The 25,174-nt window shown below is 47.9% G+C and overlaps 1 protein-coding gene across 14 annotated transcripts in view; it reads left to right on the top strand.

Annotated features, from left to right (window-relative positions):
• Positions 1-25,174, top strand: part of LOC103785369 (uncharacterized) — a 57,358-nt gene that overhangs the window by 15,595 nt on the left and 16,589 nt on the right. For 2 of the 14 annotated variants that reach the window (XR_004670668.3, XR_008620811.2), the window contains exons 3-6: positions 7,638-7,720; positions 8,215-8,334; positions 12,922-13,033; positions 14,360-14,429. The gene's annotated coding sequence lies outside the window, so the exon portion shown is untranslated. Of the gene's footprint in view, positions 1-4,534; positions 4,828-7,637; positions 7,721-8,214; positions 8,335-12,921; positions 13,034-14,359; positions 14,430-15,121; positions 15,427-24,567; positions 24,746-25,174 lie in introns of those variants that run through there. The other 12 variants (XR_004670669.3, XR_008620810.2, XR_004670667.3 and 9 more) reach the window with 10 other exon arrangements.

Here is a 25,174-nt window from a genome sequence, read left to right on the forward strand (position 1 = left end):
CTCTTATGTGGAAGAGGTTAGCAAGTTCAGATCATGCCAGGGACAGGGGGATGGACTCCATGACCTCTCAGGCACTTCTCGCGTTTCCCTCTTTCCCCAGAATCCCTTCTGGGTCTTTGATTCCTGGGTCAGATGCCTCAAGATGGCTGTGCGGGAGGCCCCGTGTCATGGTGTGAGCTGTGACCCCGGCCAGAGCGGCTGCATCAGAAAGAGGCTGGGGACACAGGAGGACAGGTGGGTGAGAAGCCAGGGAGAGACACATTCTGGATTTGTGCATGTCAGCCTTGGCTCTGGAAATGAAATGCCTTTTAATTTCATCATCCGCTTTTCTTTTTTCCCTCTGTGATGCCGTCTGGTGCCAGGAGGCCCTTGGCCACAGGATGCATGTTTAACAAATCCAATAAAGCCTTTTATTTGTCTCTTGCTTGCTCCCTGGAGCTCGGCTGGCCAGGGAGACATTGTCTCATTCACACTTCTCACCTGTGTGCAGGGTAGGGTGCGGTTGGCATCAAGAGCAGGGCTGGCCAAGTGGCTGGGAAAGTCAAAGGCCAGGGAGGCCTGCCCTGGGTGACCCACTCACAAGGAGTGACAGATGGTGCCCGGGCAGCATCCTGAGACCTGGGCACTGGTCCCAGCTCGCCACCAGCTCTTAGTTGGACCTTGGACAATCCTTGGACACATTGGATCTTCGTTTTTCCTCTGTGAAGTGGCAGGATTAGACTAGGTCAGTGGGTTCTGTCTATATGTCTGTCTGTCTATCTATTTTTTTTGGCAGAAAAATCCAATTCTCCAAGTGGAATTGGCTACAAAAGTCTCATCTTGGACAGCTCTGCCACTGCTCTCTGCCCTCTGTGATTTTAAAGATGACAGGCTTGTTTCTGCCTTGGGGCTTCTGCACTGGTCTTTTCTTTGTCATGATTATCCTTCCCCTAGAACACACTGTGCATCGCTGGCCCTCATCTTGCCATCCAGGGGTCAGCTCTGATGTTACTTTTTCAGGGAGCGTTCCCCGGCCAAACCATCTAATGATACCCTGAGCACTCCACGGCATTCTGGATCTTACTCCCATCCTACTGTGTCGTCAGCAATTACCACTTTTTGACATTTTCTTGTGTCTTTATTTGTTAATATGTTTCTTGTCTGTTTTCCCCGGTAGCTTGCAAGTTTCATGAGGCTACAGGTTTAGTTTCTTTATTCACTGTCTTATTGATAGAAGCTGATACAGTGAAGGTGCTCAGTAAACAGCTGATGAATGGATGCATGCATGAATGAATGAATGGCCCGTCTAAGACAGATCAAGGTGAGGCTGCTCTGAGTTGGAGCAGGTGTAGAGGGCTGTGTCCCTGCTGACTGGACCACCCCTCAGGACCACCCTCCTCCTACAGTCTTTAAGGCCCCACGCTTCTCAGGGTGTCACAAAGCCAAGTTTGAAAACCACTGGATTGAGAAACTACCTTTTGGGTAACCATGCTCACTATCTGGGTGACGGGATCAATCATACCCCATACCTCAGCGTCACACAATGTACTCATATAATGAACCTGCACATGTACCCCTTGAATCTAAATAAAAGTAGAAATTAAGAAAAAAACAACAACACTGGACTTAATTACCTCTAAGACTCCTTGCAGCTCTGAGAACCCATAGCTAACTCTAAAAACAGTGGCACAGACAAGAAGTTCTGGGGTTTCAGAGAAGGGCAAGGTCAGTAATGGCTTCAGTAGTCTCCAAGGAGGTGGCCCCTAAACTGGTTTGGAGATTTAGAGATGGTGCAAAGAGCCCTTGAGGAGGAAGAGAGAAGAAGCAAAGGTTTGGGAGGGCAGGAATTTGGGGCTATTTCACACAACCGTCAGGATTTGGGAGAAATTGAGTTTTGGACAAAGCCAGATATCGGGGGCCTTGAATTCTTGGTGAGATGGTTGAACCTGATGGGCAGCACGTGGGAGCAGGCACTGATGCTTTGGGCAGAGCAGTGAAGTCACCAGGGCCTTGCATTTGGCCAATGAGGTGGAGAGGGCAGGAGTGGAGGCTAAGTAATAACAAGGCCTGGACCGAGGCAGTGGGGATGGTGGGAGGGATGCGATCCAGGCGAGAAAGAAACAAAGAATGGAGCCAACTGGGCAGCGAATTAATGTGGTGGGGAAGGAAGAGAGAAGAGTCTAAGATAGTGCTGAGGTTTCCTACCCATCTGGGGAGATGGTGCCCTTGTTCAGGAGTTGCTGAGTGACTGTGTCATCAGGGATGATTGGGGAAGGGTCAACTTGCAGACAGGAAGCTCCCCCAGCGCCAGGCAGGGAGGGTGAGGCTTCCCAACTCAGCCACATCCCACCTCAGGCTGCTTGGGTAAAGAGGAGCTTTCTCTGAGGGTCAGGAGGTCCTCCGATTTCACCCCCTCCCAAGGGCCCCAGGATCGATGTGCTAATGGTCACACAGGAGCCTTGGCAGAGAGCAGGGATGAGTCAGGGGCGAGTCATCCCCACTGCAGAGAATAAGACACAGCATGGAGTGCAGCAGGGATACCTGGGCCAGGGGAGCCACCCTTGACTCTGAGGCCTGGCATGTGATGAGGCACGTCTGTGATGCTCTGCGTTTCCAAGGGATCAGGACAAGGCCTTCATCTGCTCACTCCGCAGGTCACCCCCCCACCCCGACTGTCTTCTCCAACACAAGCCCTGAGTGCTCCTTAATCCTTGCAGTTCAGACAGAAAGCCAGTTCCCAGGAAGAATCAATTCAAGAGGGAGAGAATAATTTAAGGGCCTGCTCTAGCTATCCAGGGGTATGCTTTAGGATTTGGAGGTGCATGCCTGGAGAGACTGACAGGAATGGAGGGGAGTCTTTGGATCTCTGGGGTGTGTTCTGGACCTTGGGGAAAGTATTCTGGAATTTGAGGTCAGATTTTGGAATTCCAGCTTGTTCCAGCACTCTGGGCTCTTGTTTCAGAATTCTCAAGGATGTTTGGGAAGCCCAGAGTGTATTCTAGCTTTCTGAGACATATTTTGGAACTCTTGGGGGCCTGCTGGAGTCCTGGGCTGGCTCCCCATCATTCACCTCCTTGGGCTTGTCTTGTCAGCTGTGATCTGCTGGTACACATGGTTACAGGGAGGCAGTTGCTATGGCAACAGTAACCATGAGGTGTATCAACTCCCAGAATTTACTCTGAGCCTGTGACATTTTAGCTGGTGAAGAATTGCAATTAGCTCCTGAGAGTCTGATGAACAGGGATTCCTGCCAACCCTTCCCCCCAACCTTAAATAACCTCCTTTAGACCCATAGATTCTGGCTGCCCAATTCTCCCTTGGGCAAATGAATATTCAAAAGCAGCCAAAAAGTGTATTCAAATCTTATAAACTTCCACCTGCCTCGCTCCATTTAATGTAACTGCATCTTCTGTTTTGCCCCATTTATCTGCCAGGAAAGTGAAGGGTAATTCCAGGAGCTGAGAATAAATGCTTTTCCCAAGTTGCTTTACCATCCTAAGTGGGGTAAGGGAGGGGCAAGGCTGGCCTCCTCTCTCCTATAAATCAGGCCCCTCACACAAATCTCGCAGAATCCTAAAATGCTGGAGTGAATCTGCTGGAACTGTGGACCAGGGAGGGGAAGTGACATCAGGTACATTCAGAGCTAGGCCTGGGCTCTCCTCCTCTTCTCCCCAGTGGCAGTTTTCTTAGCCAGGAGGGAAGGGCCCCTGCTGCTGGCTTCCCCTGGGGCTGCTTATTAGCGTAGGCTTTCTTGCCTGAGCCCCGGCGTCTGTCTACAAAGAAGTGTGAAGAACTCTCGAGAATCACCAGGGCTTTACAGATGAGGAAACTGAGGCCCAGAAGTGTCCCTCCGATGGTTGGTTAGTGGCAGGGCAAGGACCTGAACTTCAGACTCCCGGTTCTCAGCACAGATCCCCTTTTGTAATACTCACTTTTCCCACCATGTACTATTTATTAATGTATTCTATTCATGTATTCATTCACTCTATTCATGTATTCATACATGACTAGAGATCTGTCCGTCCATCCATCCATCCATCCATCCATCCATCCATCAATCCATCCAGAAAGATGTTAAGTACCTTCTGAATGGCCTGCACCACCTTGGGCCTAAGCATGGTAAGAAGCTCACAGTTGTGTCTCCTGGGCCTCCTGTTTATGGTCCAGGCAATCTGTTCCACCCAACCTCATTTATCTCCCTTTCTGCCAAACAGACAATCTCCCATCCAGTCTACTCATGCCCACCTCCCTACCCCACTCCCACCACACCGAGTTCCTTCTGGTCTCTGCCCTTTTGCTCATAATGTCTCCCTGTGTAGAATGCCTCTGTACCCCACAACTTATCCAAACCCTACTTATCCTCTAAGGCTCCCAGAAAAAGCCCCCCATCCTCTGGGAGCATTCCTGCCCACCCAGGCCATGGGAGCCCTCCTTTTCTGTGACTCTTTGACTAGGAACTGCACAAACCAGCCCCTGTTTCTGACTGTTCGGTTTTGTGCCAGTACACTCCCTGAGAACAGACCCTATGCTATTTTATTATGAGCATCGCTGTTGGTATATTTTGTAGAAGCTTTTCTTCAACCCTTATAGGTTCTTGGAAAGAACTGCTGTTACAAAAGACAGCTTAACAAGAGAAAACAAACCAAAGTTTATTAACATGGATATTTCATATCCATATGGGAGACAGCCAGGGGATGAGTAGTTCTCGGAGAGCTGGTTTGAATTCCAGCTCATAGAATATCTTCAATAAAGAACAGTCAATTTCTGGAGAAGTCACAAGACACAGGAAAAGAACTTTGAGTCTCGAGGGGCAGCAACTTGGGGGAAGGTAACAGCTGGCAGATCAAGGTTAGTAAAGCTCATTAGTCCCCATCCCTCTGGTATCACCTCCAGGTGATAGGCATCTATAGTTGTCTTCAATAGTTAACCTTTGTCCTTCCTGGTAGAAGGGGGTCAGGATACCTTTTGTCTTTGTAAATCTATGTTCTGCTTTTAGGCCAATAGAGGGAGGGCTGAGAGTTTGCCGAGAGTTTTCCTGTATCTGCTTTTTTTTTTCTTCTTTTTTTTTTTTTTAAGACAGGGTCTCACTCTGTTGCTCAGGCTGGAGTGCAGTGGCGTCATCACAGCTCACTGCAGCCTCCACCTTGCTTAAGCAAACCTCCCATCTCAGCCTTGCAAATCACAGGTGCGTACCATCATGCCTGGCTTATTTCTTTTTCCATTTTTTTTTTAAACTTTTAAGTTTTAAACTTTTTAAGTTTTAAAAAAGTTTTGTTTTAAACTTTTAATTACATGTGCAGGATGTGCAGGCTTGTTACATAGGTAAATGTGTGCCATGGTGGTTTGCTGCCCAGATCATCCCATCACCTAGGTATTAAGGCCAGCATCCATTAGCTACTCTTCCTGATGTTCTCCCTCTCCCCACACCCCACCCTCTGACAGGCCGTGGTATGTGTTGTTTCCCTCCTTGTGGCTATGTGACCTCATTGTTCAGCTCCCACATATAAGTGAGAACATGTGGTGTTTGGTTTTCTGTCCCTGCATTAGTTTGCTGAGGATAATGGCTTCCAATCAACTCCATCCATGTCCCTGCAGATGATATGATCTCGTTCCTTTTTATGGCTGCATAGTATTCCGTGGCATATATGTACCACATTTTCTTTATTCAGTCTATCATTGATGGGCATTTAGGTTGATTCCATGTCTTTCCTATTGTGAATAGTGCTGCAGTGAACGTACACGTGCATGTATCTTTATAATAGAATGATTTATATTCCTTTGGGTATATACCCAGTAATGGGGTTGCTGGGTCAAATGGTATTTTGGCCTTAGGTCTATCAGGAATCTCCACACTGTCTTCCACAATAGTTGAACTAATTTACACTCCCACCAACAGTGTAAAAATACTCCTTTTTCTCTGCAACCTCTCCAGCATCTGTTGTTTTTTGACTTTTTAATAATAGCCATTCTGACTGGCATGAGACAGTATCTCATTTTGGTTTCGATTTGCATTCTCTAATGATCAGTGATGTTGAGCTTTTTAAAAATGTTTCTTGGCTGCATGAATGTCTTCTTTTGAGAAGTGTCTGTTCATGTCCTTTGCCCACTTTTTAATGAGGTTGATTTTTTTCCTGTAAATTTGTTTAAATTCCTTGTAGACTCTGGATATTAGACCTTTGTCAGATGGATAGATGGCAAAAATTTTCTCCTATTATGTGGGCTGTATGTTCGCTCTGATGATAGTTTCTTTTGCTGTGCAGAAGCTCTTCAGTTTAATTAGATCCCATTTGTCTATTTTTGCTTTTGTTGCAATTGCTGTTGGTGTTTTCATAATGAAATCTTTGCCTGTGCCTATGTCCTGAATGGTATTGCCTAGACTTACTTCTAGGGTTTTTATAGTTTTGGGTTTTACATTTAAGTCTTTAATCCATCTTGAGTTAATTTTTGTATATGGTGTAATGAAGGGGTCCAGTTTCAATTTTTATATAGGGCTAGCCAGTTCTGCCAGCACCATTTATTAAATAGGGAATCTTTTCCCCATTGCTTGTTTTTGTCAGGTTTGTCAAAGATCAGATGGTTTTAGGTGTGTGGTCTTATTTCTGAGTTCTCTAGTCTGTTCCTTTGGTCTATATGTCTGTTCTTGTAATGGGTACCATGCTGTTTTGGTTACTGTAGCCTTGTAGTATAGCTTGAAGTCAGGTAATGAGATGCCTCCAGCTTTGCTCTTTTTGCTTAGGATTGTCTTGCATGCCTGGCTAATTAATATTTTTATTTTTATTTTATTTTTTTATAGAGATAGGGTCTCCCTATGTTGCCCAGACTGGTCTCAAACTCCTGGGCTCAGTTGATCCTCCTGCCTCAGCCTCCCAAAGTGCTGGGATTATAGGTTTGAGCCATCGTGCCTGGCCTGCTGCTTCTTATTGCTTTCAGCTCAACCATCCTTCATATTTTCGGGTGGCATATACTGGTCTCCACAGTTACATTTGGGCAGTGCTGTGATGTAAAGAAAATGACACCAGAAGTGGAGTCAGACAAGGGGTCGAGTCTTAGATTTACTGATGGAAGGTTGTGTGATCTGAAGCAAGGAACTGAGTCTCGCTGTGTGTGCCGCAGATTCACCAGGTGATGCCTTCGAAAACTCTTAAGTGCTAAACGAGCAGGAGGCGGCTTCTCATTCCAGGGTCTGTTTTCCTCCTTGCTACTTGGGTTTGTGGTCTTGTATAACTGCTGATAGCTTGAGGCACAGATATCCTCCTGGGAAGGAGAAAGGGGAGGTCTTATTTCAGGGCAATCTCCCAAGTAGTCTTTTCTTTCTAGTCCCTTCCCTCCAAGTAAGATCCAAGGTGATGGTGGGGAAAGCAGGGTTTGTTTTTCTCCCAAGAAGACTCATCTTCTCAATGGGTTGGGGAAGGCTGGGGCCCAGACAGGCTTTTGAGTGTTTTCCAAGGGGTCATGGCTTCCTCCGGGAAGCCTCCTTTCTGGGAAAACAGGAAAGCCCTTGGCTGGCGTGACTCCCCCTCTGTGGACTCCTGACTTCAATCTTAATCATGTTTCTCTTTCCTCAACTGTGGCTTTAACATTCCCTGGGGGCCTGTGGTAGGAGGTTTAAGCCTTAAGCACTTTTTTTTTTTCCCTGCCGATTGATCTTTGTTTTGCAGAGCTGAGATTTCTTTACATCACAGTGGTTCAAGGAGAAAAACACAGCCAGATCCTTCCTCATCTCAACATAAATTAAACCCAGGTCTGTAACGCTTCAACCTCAAATCACATATCCTCATCCCCACCCCCTCGCCGCCCAACCCCCGCCAATATACAAGCCCAGGTGCACGCACAGGAAGGCACCTATTCGCTGGGGATGGGCGTGCCGCGCCCTCCCTCCCTGCAGACACCTGTGGGTGCTTGTGTTTATTGGCTCCTCCCTGCTATTCCCCCCCTCCCCCCGGTAGCTAGTGTCCATTCAAGCCCACTCGAGGAGGTAGCTTTACACATATACTGGCAAGATATGGGGGTGCTCTCATGGGTGTGCATTCACTGTGTGCATGGGCTTGTACACCTGCACACATGTAGCTGTGTAAAAATGCAGATCCATGTGCATCCACATGCTACAAAGATAATTACAGCTCACAGTTACACACCCTCTGTGCCAAGTACTGTGAACTTTGCAGGTGTCGGTTCATCCAGCCCTCGCAACAACACTATGATATACACAGGACTGATTATTCTCTGCATTTTCAGAGGCAGTCAGCGCCACAGTCCACACTCGTAACCGTTACACTCACCTGGAAATAAAAGTATTTTTGTGTGAGGACTGCAAGAACTAAGCCCGGCCGCACTCCGAGTCTCTCCTCCTCACAGGTGCGTAGGTACAGGGTGTTGTTGCCCAAGGGTGGGAAGATGGGCAGGGAGTGGAGTGTGTGCACACCTGTCCCAAGCTGCTCCCTTGGAAGCCTCCAGAGGCATTTCAGCCTTTTCAGGAGGCCCGTGCCTTGTAGCTGCGGTGCCCCTCTCCAGCACTGGCTACCTGGATTGTATTTTCTTTTCCCAAGTCGTGTGTCCCAAGGCCTAGCTGAGTCTCACCAGGCACGGAGTGGAGGACTAGGCCACTCACCCCAACACTGAGTGATCAGAAGCTCTCAGAGTCCCCGCTCCACCATGCTCCCATCTCTACCCTCCTCTGCTCTTACTGAGATCACTTTGGAGGATAGATAGCTTCCCTGGGAAACCCTCCTGGGCCACCCTGATGGAGTCGGGGTCCCTTCACCAAACACCTACAGAGTGGCTCAGAATCTCCCTGTCTCCAGGTTCTGGCTCTCCTGCTTCTCAGCTGTGTGACCTAGGGCAAGGTTCTCAACCTCTCTGAGGCCTTAGTTTCCTCATCTGTCATATGGGGATACTGTTGATACCTACCCCAAAAGTTAATGGGAGAAGTAAATGAGTGAATCCTTGGGAAGGGCTCAGAACTGCCTTGGCCCTGAGTTGCTGGCATCATTGCTGTGGTCCTCAGGCTCACAGGCAGGCTCGTGGCTATCTGTCGGCTTCCCCTGTGAATCAGTGTGCTTTGCAAGGGCAGGGACCACAGCTTATTTTTCCTCTTGTCCCAGGGCCTGGCTCAGTCTCTGGGACAGTGTTGGTGCTGCTAAACATTGATTGAATATCTGAATGAGGGAGCCCAGTTCTTCTTCCAGTGGGACCTGTTTTGCAGCAAGTGGGATAAATCCCATCTCTCTGTCTCAGGGGTGCGGGGTGAGGCTGCCCGCCCTATGCCAGGGACGCAAAGTAGGGCAGGCCTCCCCAGGGGGGTTGCCGTGGCAACAGGAAAGTTCTAATCAGCAGCCGACACACAGGGTTGCTTGGGAAGCATCGGCGGTGTCGCCTGCCCAGTGTGAGGAGACATGGTATGGAAATGGCATTTGGAGCCTCAGTGACTCATCTGTAAAATGGGGTCTAAGCTCCCAGCTTGTGATTCAGGGCAGATTTGGAGAGATCATGCCTGGGGAAAGCTGTTTGGAGCTGCGGAAGGCCCTGCTGCTCCTGGCTGTTTATTGACTGTCTTCTGCGCCATTACAGAAACAGCACGAGAGCAAAGGCATTGTATTACTGCTACACCCTGGCACCTAAAACAGTGCCTGGCACGTAGTGGGGGCTGATAAACATCTGCCAAATGAAGAATTACTCAAGTAAGAAGGCTGAGACTTCTCAAGGTCTCACCCCAATTCAAAATCTAGAATTCTAACAGAGCAGTGGTCTGCAACAGAGACCCCTTGATGCCATCTCTGACCTACCCCAGAGTCCCACAGGCCCCTGAGTCCACCTCCCATCCCAGCTGTGAACTCTGTGAAGGCAGGCAGGGGACTGGTTTCCATCTGGCACTGGGAAAATTGTCCTATATTGGGAATCTTGACTTGGCTGATCACAGAAGCTTGGGGTTGGGGGCTGTGAGCTGAGGTCATGCTGGATAAAACAACGCAGGTTTTCAGCTCCCTCCCTAGTTCCACCAAATCAGACATTCTGGGGGTGCAGCCCAGCATTGGGGGTTTAAGCATGTTCCCAGGGAATTCTGGTGATCAGCCAGGCTTGGGGATTTCTGCCCAGGCCACAACCTCCTGGAGTTGGAGGGGCCTTAATGGGTCTACTTGACCAAGCCAGGGTCCGGCACTTCTCATACACCTGGGGAGACTGAGGTCCAGAGAGGGACATGACTTGGTCCAGTTCTCACGCTGGCACTCCTTGCCCTGGGACTTGGGCAAACTTCTAGGTCTGTCTGGCTTCAGCTTCTCCATCAACAATGATGGTGTCCACCTGCCTGGCTTCTCTGGGGGGATGGATGTCACAGGTCTCATCTGTGCATCCTGGTCAAGACATCTAACTGCAGGGAGGAGCACGGGCCTGGTAGCAGGCAGCTGCTCTGAGTTGCCAGCCTGGCCATTCCTCTTCCTGGCTTCTCGGACAAAGTGCCTTCAGCTTCCTGAGCATCAGTCACTTCTGCAAAATAGGCACAAGACCCATTTCCTGAGAAGTGGGTTAGTGAGGCCACTAAAGGCATGGAGACCTACTTTGAATTCTGGCTCTACTGGGTTGACAGCTGTGTGACTCCAGGCCAGTGACTTCACCTCTCTGAGCTGTAGCTTCTCATCTATAAAATGGGGGAGATGAAGCCCAGCTTCGTGGAGGTAATCACGAGGATTAGGTGTGAGGGTGCCCATGAAACATGCAGCAGGGGCTCAGCTAAAATGAATGCCCTGTTGAGGGAAGGCAGGAAGGCTGTGACTCAGGTGTCCAGACTGGTCTGCCCCAGCACTAGAGGGAAGACTGGGAGCTTTGCCTCTGTATCCAAAGGGCAGCCCAGGGGAGGGGCAGTGAGGGGAGAGGTGTTTGTTTGAACAGCCAGAGGTGCTGAGAGGCCCCTGGTGTCCATTAGCGGGTTCCTGCTGAGTTGGAGGGAGTTGGAGGCCAGGGAAGTGATGAGCCATCGCAGCTGTGTGATACTTTCTCAGCTGAAAAGCAGTTTACAACTCGTTATCTTAATGTGTCCTCACAATAACCCTGGTAATTGTTAGCCTAGGGATCAGCCTCCTTGTTTCAGATGCGGAGATAAGAGCCCAGAGAGGTTAAGTGGCCCAGCCAAGATCACACAGCACAGTGGCAGCCAAAGAGAGGTAAGGTGGAAGGTGACTGGGATTCTAAAGAATGGTGGCAAGCCGAAGGGGCATACTTCCTGACTCGCGTCTAGCTTAACTCCTGCTTACTGCAGTCTCAGTCTATTGGTCCTGGTCGTTTTGTAGGGGTGGCAAAGAACTCAGACTCTGAAGCCAGATGCCTGGGTTCAAATCCTGGCTCGGCCGCTTCCCAAGTGTGTGCCTTAAGAAAGTCACTTAGCCCCTTTAAAATGAGTTCTTCATCTGTCAGATGGGGATAATAATAGCACCTCCCCATAGGGCTGTTTTGGGGAGAAGCTCAGTCCACGTATGTGTAGCATGTGCCCAGCGCATGATGAGTTTGCTGTCTTATGTATAGCTTTGCTGCTGTTAGATGACGTGTACTCCTAAGGTCACGTCACCTGTCCGAGCCTCAGTTTTTTCATCTGCTAAATGGGGATGCTGACTACTCAGCCATTATTTTAGGCCAGGCACCTGCCAGTCAGAATTTCATTTAATAATCCCAGCAACCAATGAGGTTGGTCCTCATTTAATCCCATTCTCCAGATAAGGAAATGAAGACACAGAGAAGTGAACTGACATGTCTATAGTTACTTGGCCAGAGACCAGGATGCTCCAACTCCAACTCAACCCTGAGAGCCCATGGCCTCCCCAACGTGCCTGCCTGCAGGCCTCTCTCCAGGGAACTCTTTAGGGCTGATACACTTGCCTGGGTCTTTGGAGTCTGGGAGCTGGTCCCTGCCTTGGATGCCAGAGCAGTAGAGAATCCATCCGCATCCCAAGATGGTGATCTCCCTCTGTGCCCTGCCCTGGCATGGGGTGCCAGTCCAACCTGGGCCTCTCCTCTTTCCCTGGGCCTGGGGAGAGGCTGGCAGGCCCCAGGCCATGAGAGAAGGCCGTTAGCTGGCACTGGAGCCCAAGTGCCGGTAATGACCCTATTTTCATAGGAAGGCAGCTCATGTCTCCCTGCGTTCCAATCTGCTCCCGGAGCTCCTACTCCAGAAGGAAGCGGCAGTGGGTTATGAAAGCAGGAGCGGGTTACATAAGGATGCAGCAGGCTCCAGTGGGATTGGGGGAGCAGAGCAGCCCCCAGCCCCAGCAGAGCAGGGCTAGGCTCCTGCTCGCGCCTTGCCCAGCTGCCCACCCTGGGACTGAGAGCTGCAGGCAGGGCCGGGAAAGGAGTGAGCAGGGCGAGGCGGCGGGACGGAATGAGAGAGCCCTGGTCAGGGAGCTGGGAATCCTGGCTTGGGTCCTAGCTGTCTCATGACTTGGACAAATCCCTTTCCCTCTCTGGGCCTCAGTTTCCCTTTCTGGAAAAAGGAGGGAAAATCTTTAGGGGCCCTCCCAGTTCCAGGGGTGCTATGTTTTTCTCACCTTGGAGAGGGTCATACAAATTTCTAGCTTCTGACTCTTACCTGCTGCCAGCTTGCTTGAGCAGGACACAGTCCCTCTCTGGGCCCCAGTATCCCTGTTTATTTAACAAACAGAAGGAACCCCATTGTCAGCTTCATGGGTGCCAGATGTGCCTGGACTTTGGGGGGTCTGGATGTGACAAGAGAGTGGAACAAGGACATCTCATTTCCTACTCTCTCCTTTGCTCCTTGGTGGAGTTCTAGCAAAGACCAGCCATGCCACATCATGATAACAGTAATAGCCAAGACAACTACCACTGATCAAGTCCTTACTATGGGTTGGGCCCTGTGTTAAGCCTCTTTGCAGGCATTGTCTCATCGAATTCTCATAAGAGCCCTAGGAAGTAGGTACTTTTCTTATCTCTGTTTTACAGATAGGGGCTGAGGCTCAGAGAGGGCAAGTGACCTGCCCAAAGTCACACAGCCGGTAAGTGGCCAACTCAGGATTCGATTCCAGGCTCGTTAGACTCCACTTCCTATGACACTGTGAGTCTGAACAGAATTGGCTTGGTTATTTCCAGAGACCAAAGAAGTGGGTATGACCAGATGGTGTAAACAGCCCTGTTCTGTGGTCTAGGCTCTGAGGAATGTCCGTCCCCCTCACTAGCCACCCCCGGGCCTCTCTGGGCTCACCACCCCCCCACCACATTCCCTTTGTGCCACCCACGGTGGCCATGATGACATCTGGGAAGTGGGCAGCACAGCCTGCAGGCTGTGTGGGCAGTTGGCACTGAGGGTACTTGGGCTCTCATATTTTTAAACCCAGCTCTGGCCACCTCTGCAGTTGGCTCAGACAGAGCTGAGGGGTTTTCCTTTGGGCCCCACTGACTCTGAGTGGGAGGGCCCAGGCATCACTGTGTCAGAAGGCACTGTGCCCACGGCAGCCAGGGGGATGCTCACAGCTGGGGTGGGATCTGTGTCCTTCGGACCCTGGGAGCCCCAGGCAGCTTGAGCAAAGCTTGTGGGAACCGTGGGTAGGTCTGAGGCTGTGGCTTGGAAGGAGAAAACCAGGGAGGACCGGGAAAGGGCTCGGGAGAGGAGAGGAGGGAGGAAGCCAACAGAAGGCAGAAGGAGCCGCAGGACAGAGGTGGGAGGTCCTTAGAGAGCATCGAATCCGACCCACTCCATTTGAGATGGGGAAGCTGAGGTCCTGAGAAGGAAAATATCCAGATTCTACTGCGAGTTAATGGCAGAGCTGGGACTTGAACCCAGAGCTCCTGATATCCAAGCAAGGGTAATTTGGGGGCTCACTATTTATCCTGGTCCCCAGGAAGTCCTGTTCATGGGTACTCTGCTCCTGGGTAGGGGAATTTTATCTGCCCTGTAGGAAGGCAGGGGAGGAGGAGGAGGACAAGCCATTCATGCCCATGAATGGCTTCATGGGAAAGGAGCCAGAGGAGAGTTTCATAGCCAGGGGGGGTCGGATGATGGCAGGGGAGAGAGAGGAGTTTGAGGGTGTGGCTGGGGAGTGAAGTAATTCACTAAACCCCTGTGGCTGCCATTGCTTCTCCTTTCTGATACTCCACGTATCTGCCAACTTCCCTGCCCTGACCCCTGGCTCCAGGAGGGTCCCTCATACATTGTGCAGAGCAGGAAAGTGAGGGGCCAGGAGGCCATTTACAGGAGAACCATGATGAAGGTGAAGGGCATGGAGTGGGAGGAGCTGCCCTCCATAGCTTTGTCACAGCCCCTTTCTGGGGCCTTTGTTTCTTCATTTATCAAATGGGGATAATCATTAGCATTTGCCAAGTACCGATTTTATGCCAGCCCTGGGCTAATCCCTTTTATATGTGATTTTATTCAATTTTGCAGTGACTCATTGCTCAGGTGAGGAAACTGAGGCTCAGAGAGGGTCCGTGGCATGTCCAAGGTCACTCCGCTGGTAAGTGGCAGAACCTGGGTCTGTCTTCAGGGCCCAGGTGCTTAGCCAGTGTCTGCGCCCTCCACTCCGGGGTGTCAAGTTGCTCCAGTGAAAGACAAGTAGTAGGAGAAAGGGCATTGGAGAGGATGTCCGAGATAGACGTCACTGGGCTGTCAGTCCCCTTCTCTGGCCTCCTCCCAGGGAAAGGGGGCCCAGACCCATTCCTATTGCCTCTCCAAATTCCTTCTTTTCCACCACTGCCTATTCCATTCCCTGCACCACTGCCACCAGTGCCAGCCTTCGAAAACACAAACCTGATCATCTCACTCCCCGATTCAGCCCCTTTCCATGGCTCTCCACTGCCCTTGGGAACATTCAAACTGCATAACTTGACATTCAGCAGGTCCTTTTGTAATCTACCCCCTTACCACCTCTCCATAGACCCTCTACTCTGGCTGATACCCAAGCAAGAGCGACTTTGGACTCTCCCTCCACAGCACTCCCTGGCCAGATTTTCTTCCCTTTCCCCGTGCCTTAGCTCAGACAGTTCCCTCTGCCATTTTCACCTTGTCCTCAAACTCCTATCCATCCCTTGAAACCCACCCCAAAGTCACTTCTTCTGTGAAGCCTTCTGAGCCTGCTCCTGGTGGAATGTCACTCCCTCTTGGTGTTCCCATTGCCTTAAGGGTGGTTCTCATTGCTTTGTTTTGTAGTTAATTGTTTTCTTGGCACTCTCTCCCTTCTCACCTGTGACTACCTGAGTGTCCCCAGAGGCAAGGAACTATGTGAGCCACTCCAGTGTTCCCAGCCCCAAGGCCAGGCACAGTGGACATTTATTGCTGAATGAATGAATCAAGAGAGAGGATCAGAAAGCTGCAGAGGATGATAGATCTGCAAAATTCTCCCTGGGTGAGGCCCAGGCTCAGGTTCCAGAACAGCTCCATCTGTCTCCCACTCACTGAGATTGAACTAATGTCCCACAGTTGGACAGACCTGAAATTGAGCTATGTGATCTTGGGTAAGTCACTTAACTTCTGGGTCTGGTACCTCATTTGTGAAATGGGTTAACAAGATGGCTGGTAGGAGAATTCAGTAAGATATTGCACGAGAAACTTCTAGAACAGAGCCTAACCTTCAATAAGGTAGGTATTTAGTAAAGCTTTCTTCTGTCCTCTTGCTATCATCCCCATCATTGTCACCTTCATCACCAACATCATCTTCATCATCATTGCCATCCTCATTATCATTCCTGGGGTCTCTCTTTTTCTTTCCCAGATACCTGCCCCTCTGCTGGAGATTCTGCATGTCTGAGGTACCAGCCATTGCCAGAAACTGGGCTATGTTCTCTCCTTTCATCGTGCCATTTCATTCTCACCCCAAAATGAAAACACACAAAAAAATCACTTTCTTCCCAAAGAGAATCCTGTCATTCACCATATGGGTTGCTATAATGATCCCCATTTTACAGATAGATGAACTGAGGCCCTCGGCAGTGAAGTAACTTGCTAAGATCATACCACAGCTGGTAAGCAGTGGAAGCCAATTCAAACCCTGGTCAGTCCTTTTGGCAATACCGAGCTGCTTGGGGCTCTCGAGCTCACGGACCCTTAGGGTTCTCCTGAGACACCTCCTGCTGCAAACACTCCCCACAAAGGATCAGTGTGAGTTTTTAGCTCTTTCCTGAGTCCCCTGGGCCCAGCAGAAAAACACTGAGAGATTTACTGAGAATCTAGGGAGGTAAAATGGGACAGGCATAAAGACACCAGGAAGCTGGATAAAGCCTGGTAGGCTCAGAAGCCAGGCCTTTGGCCCTCCCTGGCTTGCTCACTCGGGCACAAACCAGCTCACTCTGGACTCACAGGGCCTGACCTGGGTCTCCTGCCTGAGGATCTGGTCCACAGGATCCACTTCAGAGAAACTCCACCCCTACTCCCATCCATTTCCAGCCCCCTTCTTCTCCTTGTCTTCCTTCCTTCTGGAGAGGCATCGCTGGCATCTCTGAAGCTGAAATAACAACTCCTATGTTGGCTTTTTTTTTTTTTTTTTTAAAAGATGGAGTCTCACTCTGTCACCCAGGCTGGAGTACAGTGGCGTGATTTTGGCTCACTGCAACCTCTGCCTCCTGGGTTCAAGCGATTCTCCTGCCTTAGCCTCCCGAATAGCTAGGATTACAGGCACATGCTGCCATACCCGGCTGCCTGCCTAATTTTATTATTATTATTATATTTTTGCATTTTTAGTAGAGACGGGGTTTCACCATGTTGGCCAGGCTGGTCTCGAACTCCTGGCCTGAAGTGATGCGCTCGCCTTAGCCTCCCAAAATGCTGGGATTACAGGCAAGAGCCACCGCGCCTGGCCTTGTGTTGGCTTTTTAAGGGGAGGTTTAGTGAGAGGCTCAAAGGAGAGAATAGTGGGTTCATTCATTCTTCAAATCTGTATTGAGCATCTACTGTGTGCTACAATTGTGCTGGGCAGGAGGACCTGGAGATGACCTGAACTCAGTCCCCGCCCTGGAGAAGCCTCAGTCCCATTTTTCTCTCTAAGAGTAGCCAAGACCCTTCCCACTTCTTTGGCATTAGTTCTGGGAGTGCCTAAGGGCAGGGGACCGTCTTTATCCCACGGAACTGGGCACAGAAGAGCTTTGAGAGAGCATTTGTAGTATGGACCTGAACTGAGCTAAATGACAATAAAGCACTGCATACCCTTCTCTGATTTCAGGCATGGGCCTGGGGAACCTCAGCCCTGACCCTTTCCCATGGGTCCAACCCCTCTGTATGCACCCCTTTACTACAAAGCTTCTCATATTCTGTCCCTGTCTATATCTCACTTTCTACTCTGAGGTTGAGCCCCTACTATGTGCCAGGCACAGTGTTGAGCAGACACTGCTGTATCCTTATAGAGATCAATGATCACACACACAGACACCCACCCATCCCCTGCAGCTTCCCCTACCCACCACACACCCTAAGAGGGTATTAAAGGTTTATTACTCACACAATGAGGCTCTTAAGAAAGAGCAGAAAAGCTCCCAAGCAGGTAAAAAATGGCTTGAGAGACTAGGAAAGGAGGACTGGATTTCAGTTTTTATAGATGGACTGACCACAGGGATATTATGGAGTTTTAAAAATAGACCTCAAGAATTGGGATGAGTTTTTTGTAGACCTCAATGGTTCCTGGTGCATGGGCTGGCCTTTGTGGTTTGAATTTACTGTTAGTGCCAAAGGAAGGAGCTCTCAGGTTTTATTATCTTGCCTAGATGTGGTACAAAAGGGGAAGGGGGAGTGGTGGGTGTGGCAAGTGTCAGATATCAAACATCAAACACTTGAGGTCAGGGGTTCGAGACTAGCCTGACCAACATGGTGAAACCCCATCTCTTCTAAAATTATTAGCTGGGTGTGGTAGTGCATGCCTGTAATCCCAGCTACTCAGGAGGATGAGGCAGGAGAATTGCTTGAACCTGGGAGGTGGAGGTTGCAGTGAGCTGAGATGGCCCCTTTGCACTCTAGCCTGGGTGACAGAATGAGACTCTGTCTCGAAGAAAAAAATATATAAAAAAATAGAGCTGACTCCTTATTACATAGTCACACCCACCCCTGCCCCTCTTCCCTACTGTCCCTAAACCTTGGCAACCACTAATCTGTTCCCTGACTCAATGATTTTATCATTTTGAGAATATTATATAAGTGAAGTAATACAGTGTGTGGCCTTTTGAGATGTTTCTCCCCTACTCAGCATGATGTCCTTGAGGTTCATCCAAGTTGTTATATGTACCAATAGTTAGTTCTTTTTTATTGCAGAGTGGTATTTGGTGGTATGGATGTACCACAGTTTGTTTATTGGTTTGCCTATTGAAAGATATTGTGGTGGTTTCCAGTTTTTGGTTATTACAAATAAAGCTCCTATGCTTTTTCTGATGTTATTGTAACTATTCCAGCTTTCTTTTGATCATTGTTTGCATGATACATCATTTTCTAATCTTTTCTTTCATCTTATCCATATCATTATATTTGAAGTAAGTTTCTTATAGATAGTATATAGTTAGATCATGTTTTTTAAAATCCACTCTGCCAATCTCTGTCTTTCAATTGACGTATTTAGATCATTTACATTTAATGTAATTAATACGTTAGGGCTTAAGTCTGTCATTATACTTTTTGCTGTTTGTTCCTTCTGTGTTTATTTCTGTTTTATTTTTCTTGCCTTCCTATGGTTTACTGGAGCATTTTTAAAATAATTCTATTTTGATTCATTTAGAGTATATTTGAGTGTATCTCTTTGTATATAGATCTTTTAAAGTGGTTTTAGTAGGTATTGCATTATACTTACATAACTTATCACAGTCTACTGATGTTAATAGTTTACCAGTTTCAGTGAAATATAGAAACCTTACCTCCTTTAAAATTCCCTTTCCTCCTCATTTAAAATATAATTGTCTTAATTGTTTTCTTTACATATTTTGAGAACCGCATCTGACAATTTATTATTTTTGCTTCAATGATCAAATATAACTTAGACCAACCTGGGCAGCATGGCAAAACCCCACCTCTACAAAACAAAAACAAAAGACAAAAATTAGCTGAGCATGTTGGCATGCACCTGCAGTCCTAGCTACTTGGGAGGCTGAGCCAGGAGAATTGATTGAGCCTGGGAGGTTGAGGCTGCAGTGAGCCATGATCATGCCACTGCACTCTAGCCTGGGTGACAGAATGAGACCCTGTCTCAAATATATATATATATATATATATTTATCTTAGAAAACTCTACAAGGGAAGGTAAATCTATTATGTATATATCTCTCCATTTTTCTGCTCTTTCTGTTATTCTTCCTTTCTGAGGTTCCAAGATTCATTTCTTTACCATTAATATTTCAAGAACTTATTTTAGCCATTCTTTTAGGGTAGGTCTGCTGATGACAAAGTCTCTCATTTTTCCTTTGTCTGATATTGTCTTGACTTTTCCTTGATTCCTGAAGGATAGTCTCACCAGATACGGAATTAAGGGTTGACAATTTTTTTTTTTTTAATACTTGAAAAGTTTTGTGCTGCTTTCTTCTGGTCTCCATGATTTCTGATAAACCATTGTTGCCCAAGCTATTTCTTCCCCCAATAGATAAGGTGTTGTTTCTCTCACTGCTGTCAATATTTTTTCATTGTTTTTAGCTTATTGAAGTTTGGTTGTGAATGTGTCTTAATGTGGGTTTCTTTAGGTTTATCCTATTTGAGTTTTACTTGGCTTCTTTAATCTATAGGTTTATGTCTTTGGCCAAATTTGGGGAATTTTCAGTCATTATTTCTTTGAATACTTCTTCAGCTCCATCCTCTTTCTCCTTTTGTAGGATTCTGATTACTTGAATGTTGGATCTTCTGGTATAGTCCCATAGGTCCATGAGGCTCATTTGTTTTCAGTCTATCTTCTCTCTTCTTCAGATTAGGTAATTTCTATTGTTCTACCTTCAAATTCATTGCTTGTTTCTTCTTTATTCTCCATTTTGCTGCTGAGCCCATTCATTGTATTTTTAAAAAATTGTTTATTATATTTTTCAATTCTACAATTTTCCATTTGGCTCTTCTTTATATCTTTTGTTTCCTGAGACTTTCTATTTTTTCACTTGTCTCAAATGTTTTGGAATTGCTTGTTCAATGATTTTTTTTTAAATGATGACTGCTTTAAAATTTGTCAGATAATTCCAACATCTGTGTCTTCTCAGTGTTGGCATCTGTTGATTGTTTTTTCTCATTCAAATTGAGATCTTCCTGGTTTTTGGTATGATGAATGATTTTCAGTTATATCTTGAACATTTTGGGTGTTATGAGATTCTACATCTTGTTTAAATCTGACACCATGCCCATGGGGGAAGGGAAATGACTTCTCATTACTGCCAGGCAAATGAGAGCTCAGGTTCCCCGCTCATCCTCATTTGACACCCCAAGTGAGAGACATGGCTTGCTACTGTTGGGAAGAGGTGGGATTTCAGGCTCTTCACTAGATCTCCATTGACACAGCCCCAGCTGGGAGGGAAGGGGTACCTCATGATTGCTCCCCACATAGTCTCCACTGATACTGGAGCTGGAGAAGGCTTCATGACTATGAGATGGTAGGAAAGGTTATGGTTTCCACTCAGTCTCCTCTAATACCACACCAGTAGGGAGGGTAGGGGGTGCCTCATTACCAATGGACAGGGGTGGAAGTCCACAATTCTAATGTGGCCTTCACTGACTCCAGGATTGGGGTGAGAGAGGGGGTACTACTACCTGGCAGGTATGAAAGTCCTGGCTCTCCATTGAGTCTTCTCTGATACCACTTTGGTGGGGGTAGAGGCCTAGGCTCTCTACTTGGCCTTTGCTGAAGGGGTTTTAGATTGGGCCACATTACTTCCCTTTGATGTTTGGCTAGGGTGGAGTGGTAATCATTTAGAAGTTTTCTATGTACTAGGTTCTTGCTCTTTCTGGTCCTTTGACTAGGGACAACAAGATTTCCTTGGGGCTTTTAAATCTGCTCCCAGTGGCATTTCCAGATTGCTGGCTTCTCCAGCATTCAGCCTGAGATCTATGAAATAATCAGAGAACTCAAGGAACTCACCACTGTGTCATCCCTTAGCTTCAGAAGTTCCTAGCCAGTCTTCCTTCTTCTCTCCACCTTTCAGAGTCTACTTTGCTTGTTTTAGATGCAATGTCCAAGATTTTTAGCTGTACTTAGCATGAGGAATAGGGAGACATGCATCTACTCCATCTTGGTTCAGAACCAGATGGTTATGGAACGTCTCTTGGTTCAGAACCAAGAGAACTTGGTTCTCTACAGTGTTTAACAAAATAAGTAGAGCTAAGCCAAGAGAAACAAGGCTTGGTTAGAAAGTAAAAAGAGATAGATCAGTTGAATATAATTTGGCATCTGTAGGATGAAACAAGAAAGTAAATGTTTGATTGTTTGCAAGGTTTTGATTAGAGAAGCATACTATGGTTGGCATGCCCTTGGTATTAGGGTTATTACCATAAGAGCAAAGCAGCTCAGCACAGCACATCCACCGCTGCACATGGGATAATAGTAATAGGAGGCAATGAGTGTACAAGCTTAATTTAGGCCTGGAAGAAGATAGTATAAACAACCCTAAGGGAGATACCATCCCTGGGGTTGGGTTGGGGGAAATTCTAAGAGGGATGGGAGAAGGGGAAGGGGGTTTAAGCATTTGGATAAATGTATAAATCCAAACCTGTGTATATGAGAATGTGGAGGAATGCAGGCGTTTTGTTTTTACTGCTGATCCTGTTCAGGTTCCTGAAGCCACTAAGTGGTTGGTTTATCACTCCATGCCTAACAGAGTGCCTGGCACATAGTAAGTCCTCAATACATGTTTGTTGAAAGAAAGAAAGAATGAATGAGTGAATGAATGTTTTTCTGTGTTACATCACTTATTTCACTAGCTGTTATGGACTGGACATTCCCCAAGAATGGGGAAATGTTGGAGGCTTACCTTCTGGGGTTCTGGATAAGTAACCTGTAGGGAACCCTCAAGACAGTGGTGCATACGTTTTCATGCTCAAAGGGGTAGGCTCACCAAGAAGAAAGAAGAGATCTGGGAGTCAACAGTTCATCCACTGACCCATCAACCCATCTATCCATCCACTCACCCACCCATCCCTACCCATTCACCCATCTACCCATCTGCCCATCCATCCAGGGGTGGGGGAAGATTGTGCAGGTTTTCATGCCCAGAGGGGCAGACCCATTGAGATGGGAGAGGGAGAGATAGAGTCAACAGTTTATTTGTCTATCCGTCCACCTACCTATCCAGTCATCCGTCCATCCCATCCATCTATGTGAGGTTGGAGTCTGATTGTACGTGGTCGTTGAATGGCAGCCTCAAGATGTTAGACTGAAAACTATCTTTCGTGACAGCTGCCAAGGAGAGGAGGTTAACTTATATGAACGGCCCAAGTGCCTGCTGGAAGCTCACTAGAACTTAAGCAGGCTGAATAAGTGGGGCCTGGGCACTTCAAGAAGTCACCTCTCAGTGCCATCATGCCAGTTTTGGAGAGAATTGGGGAACAGATGGGACACAGCTACTCTCATGAGCAAAACACCTAGATTAGGTACTTATTAACCCAGTTTATGCTAACTCTAAGGTGCAGGGAGCAGATGGAATGATCTGAATGGGCTGTACTCAAAAGCCAAAAGTTCCCAAAGAAGAGAGTACCTAGTTAGGCTCTCTGGCATCCTTGTTGGGTTTAGGGCTGGGTAACAAAAACTTTTTGAATGACTACATAATGTGGGAGGCAGTGACTTTCAAATGCCTCTTCCTTTGCGTAGAGATTTCAAGTAGCTCTTCAGGGTTAAAGTCAAGCCTGGGGCAGTGAGGGGGCCAGGCCTCCTGGAGAAGTCTCCACCTTTCATCTCAGCCTCGCCTCTGGCACCTCCCTCCCACTGCCATGCTTGATTTCTCTCTGTGCTCACAGCATCTGGATCATAGGAGATGCTCAGTAATGTTTATAGAATGAATGAGTGGGTAAATATATCAACAAATATTTATTGAGTGCCTACTATGTGCCAGGCATTGTTCTAGAAGCTAAGGTACAACAGTAGATAGGACAAATGCTCTGTCCTCATGGATCTCGGTTTAGGGCTCAAAGTGTTTTAAAAACACAAAAGTGAGTCATACCTCTCATAGTTTATACACTGCTGCTGTTGTTTCCTGAGGTCTATGCCAAGTGAAGCTTGCAGGTGCCAATGGGTGATGGTGTCTTGGGGCCAAGACTTGGTGATTGTTTCTGGGAAGAAGGGGTGAAGAGAGGGCAGTACCCACTGAGGAGCCAAGATTGGTCAGGATCCTAGCTACTGTATCCTGAGCCCTTGTATATGTCCGTGCATATACAGTGTATGTTTATCTCTCTGTTCTCCAATCACCCTATGAGGCAGGCTCTTTTTTTTTTTTTTTTGAGACAGAGTCTCACTCTGATGCCAGGCTGGAGTGCAGTGGCGTGATCTCGGCTCATTGCAATCTCCACCTCCCAGGTTCAAGCCATTCTCCTGCCTCAGCCTCTGGAGTTGCTGGGATTACAGGCATGTGCCACCACACCTAGCCAATTTTTGTATTTTTAGTAGAGATGGGGTTTCACCATGTTGGCTAGGATGGTCTCGATCTCCTGACCTCATGATCTGCCTGCCTTGGCCTCCCAAAGTGCTGGGATTACAGGTGTGAGCCACCGCACCCAGCCGAGGCAGGCTCTTTTATTTGCTCTGCTTCCCCAAGGATGCACTGAGGACCCAGGAGCTGATGTGACTCACCCAAGGCCATGAGGGGAGGAGGTAGTAGAGCTAGGATTTGAATCTGGTGTGTTTGGTTCCAAAGCCTGGGTTCTTAACCACTTGGCTCAAGTGCCGGGGAGGGTGGAAAGGGGTGGCAGGAGGGGTCTGCAGGAGCTGGAGCCTGGCTTTAGGAGGGCTTTGGAGAGCTGTCCTGCATGCCACCTTGTTCCTAACACCTACCGTCCTTGAATGTGGAGCTGTCGTTGATGACTTCAGGCAGACCTACCAAGCCAGGCTGCCTGTTTCCTGCCCACAGAGAAGGCCATTTGGCAATGCAAATCAAGTCTGCCCACACCCGCTATGGATCCTATAAGTTTACACAAATCACTGAATAAAAATTACATATTGCTGTAATTTACAAACACCACCCCGCCATTCGTAGCTGCAGAGGGAGATGGTGAGTGCTTGCAGAAAGCTGTCAACAGCTCTCGGGCCCGCTGTGCGCGCTGCAGCTCTGGTACGGTGGCAGTCACTCAGTGCTGCCGCAGCCTCCACTGCTTCGGTGGTAGTTGGGGACCTGGTTCTGTGGTAGCTTTGAGGGTTGACCCAATCCTGGCCATTTTTCTAAACATGCATTGATTCCTGCCCACATCAGGAGGCCACTCCAGAAACCAGAGATGATTGTCATAATAAAACAATAGGCACAGCTAACTCTCCCTGAGCACTTTCTATAGCTCCAAGGCACAAAGGAATTTACCCTATGAATCCTCACAACCACAAGGAGTGGGTACTTCATCATCCTCATTTTTCGAAGGTGGAAACAGGCTCAGAGAAGTTAACTCACTGAAAGTCAACCAGTAATTGGTGGAAACAATCCTAAACCTAACTGTCTGATTTAAACATCTGGTCTGGCTCTTAGGCAGGAGGCTGCCCTGCTCCAGCCCTGCTCCTGCTCCTGCTCCTGATATTCATCAAAGAGAGCCTATTCGGGGGAGCAGAGAGTGGCAGTGGACTCAGAGGATCTGGGAGAACAAACTCGGGCCAGCTTACTGTGTGTTCCAAGGCTTTTGAGCGTGTAACCATTTGTGTGTTCACAGGTGGGTCGTTATATGTGTTTGAGATTTTGCACATGACCACATGCCCAAAGTTGTGTTGTGTGTGTCCTGCATATGTTTGCGTCCTCACGTGTGTGTTTGCAAGTGAGTGGCTGGGTGCCTTTGTGTTCTTGTATATGTGTGTGTTCATGCTAATGTACATTAAGTGAGTATCCAATTTTTATTGGGTACTTACTATGTTCCAGGGACAACTGTAAGTGCTTCACAAGTATCCACTAATTTCATCTTCACAACAATCCTATGAGGAAGTACTATTAATATCCTCATATCATAGATAAGGAAATCAAAGCACAGTGAGGGTGCCAAGTTGCTCAAGCATCCCTTCTGATTACAGAACACGTTTTCTTCCTTTACATCCACCCTCCCTCATTTTTGGGCCATATGGCTTAGGTATTGATTCCCCACCTCCCC

The sequence above is a fragment of the Pan paniscus genome, chromosome 1 (genome assembly GCF_029289425.2).
Source record: "Pan paniscus chromosome 1, NHGRI_mPanPan1-v2.0_pri, whole genome shotgun sequence".
NCBI classification, from domain to species: Eukaryota; Metazoa; Chordata; class Mammalia; order Primates; family Hominidae; genus Pan; species Pan paniscus.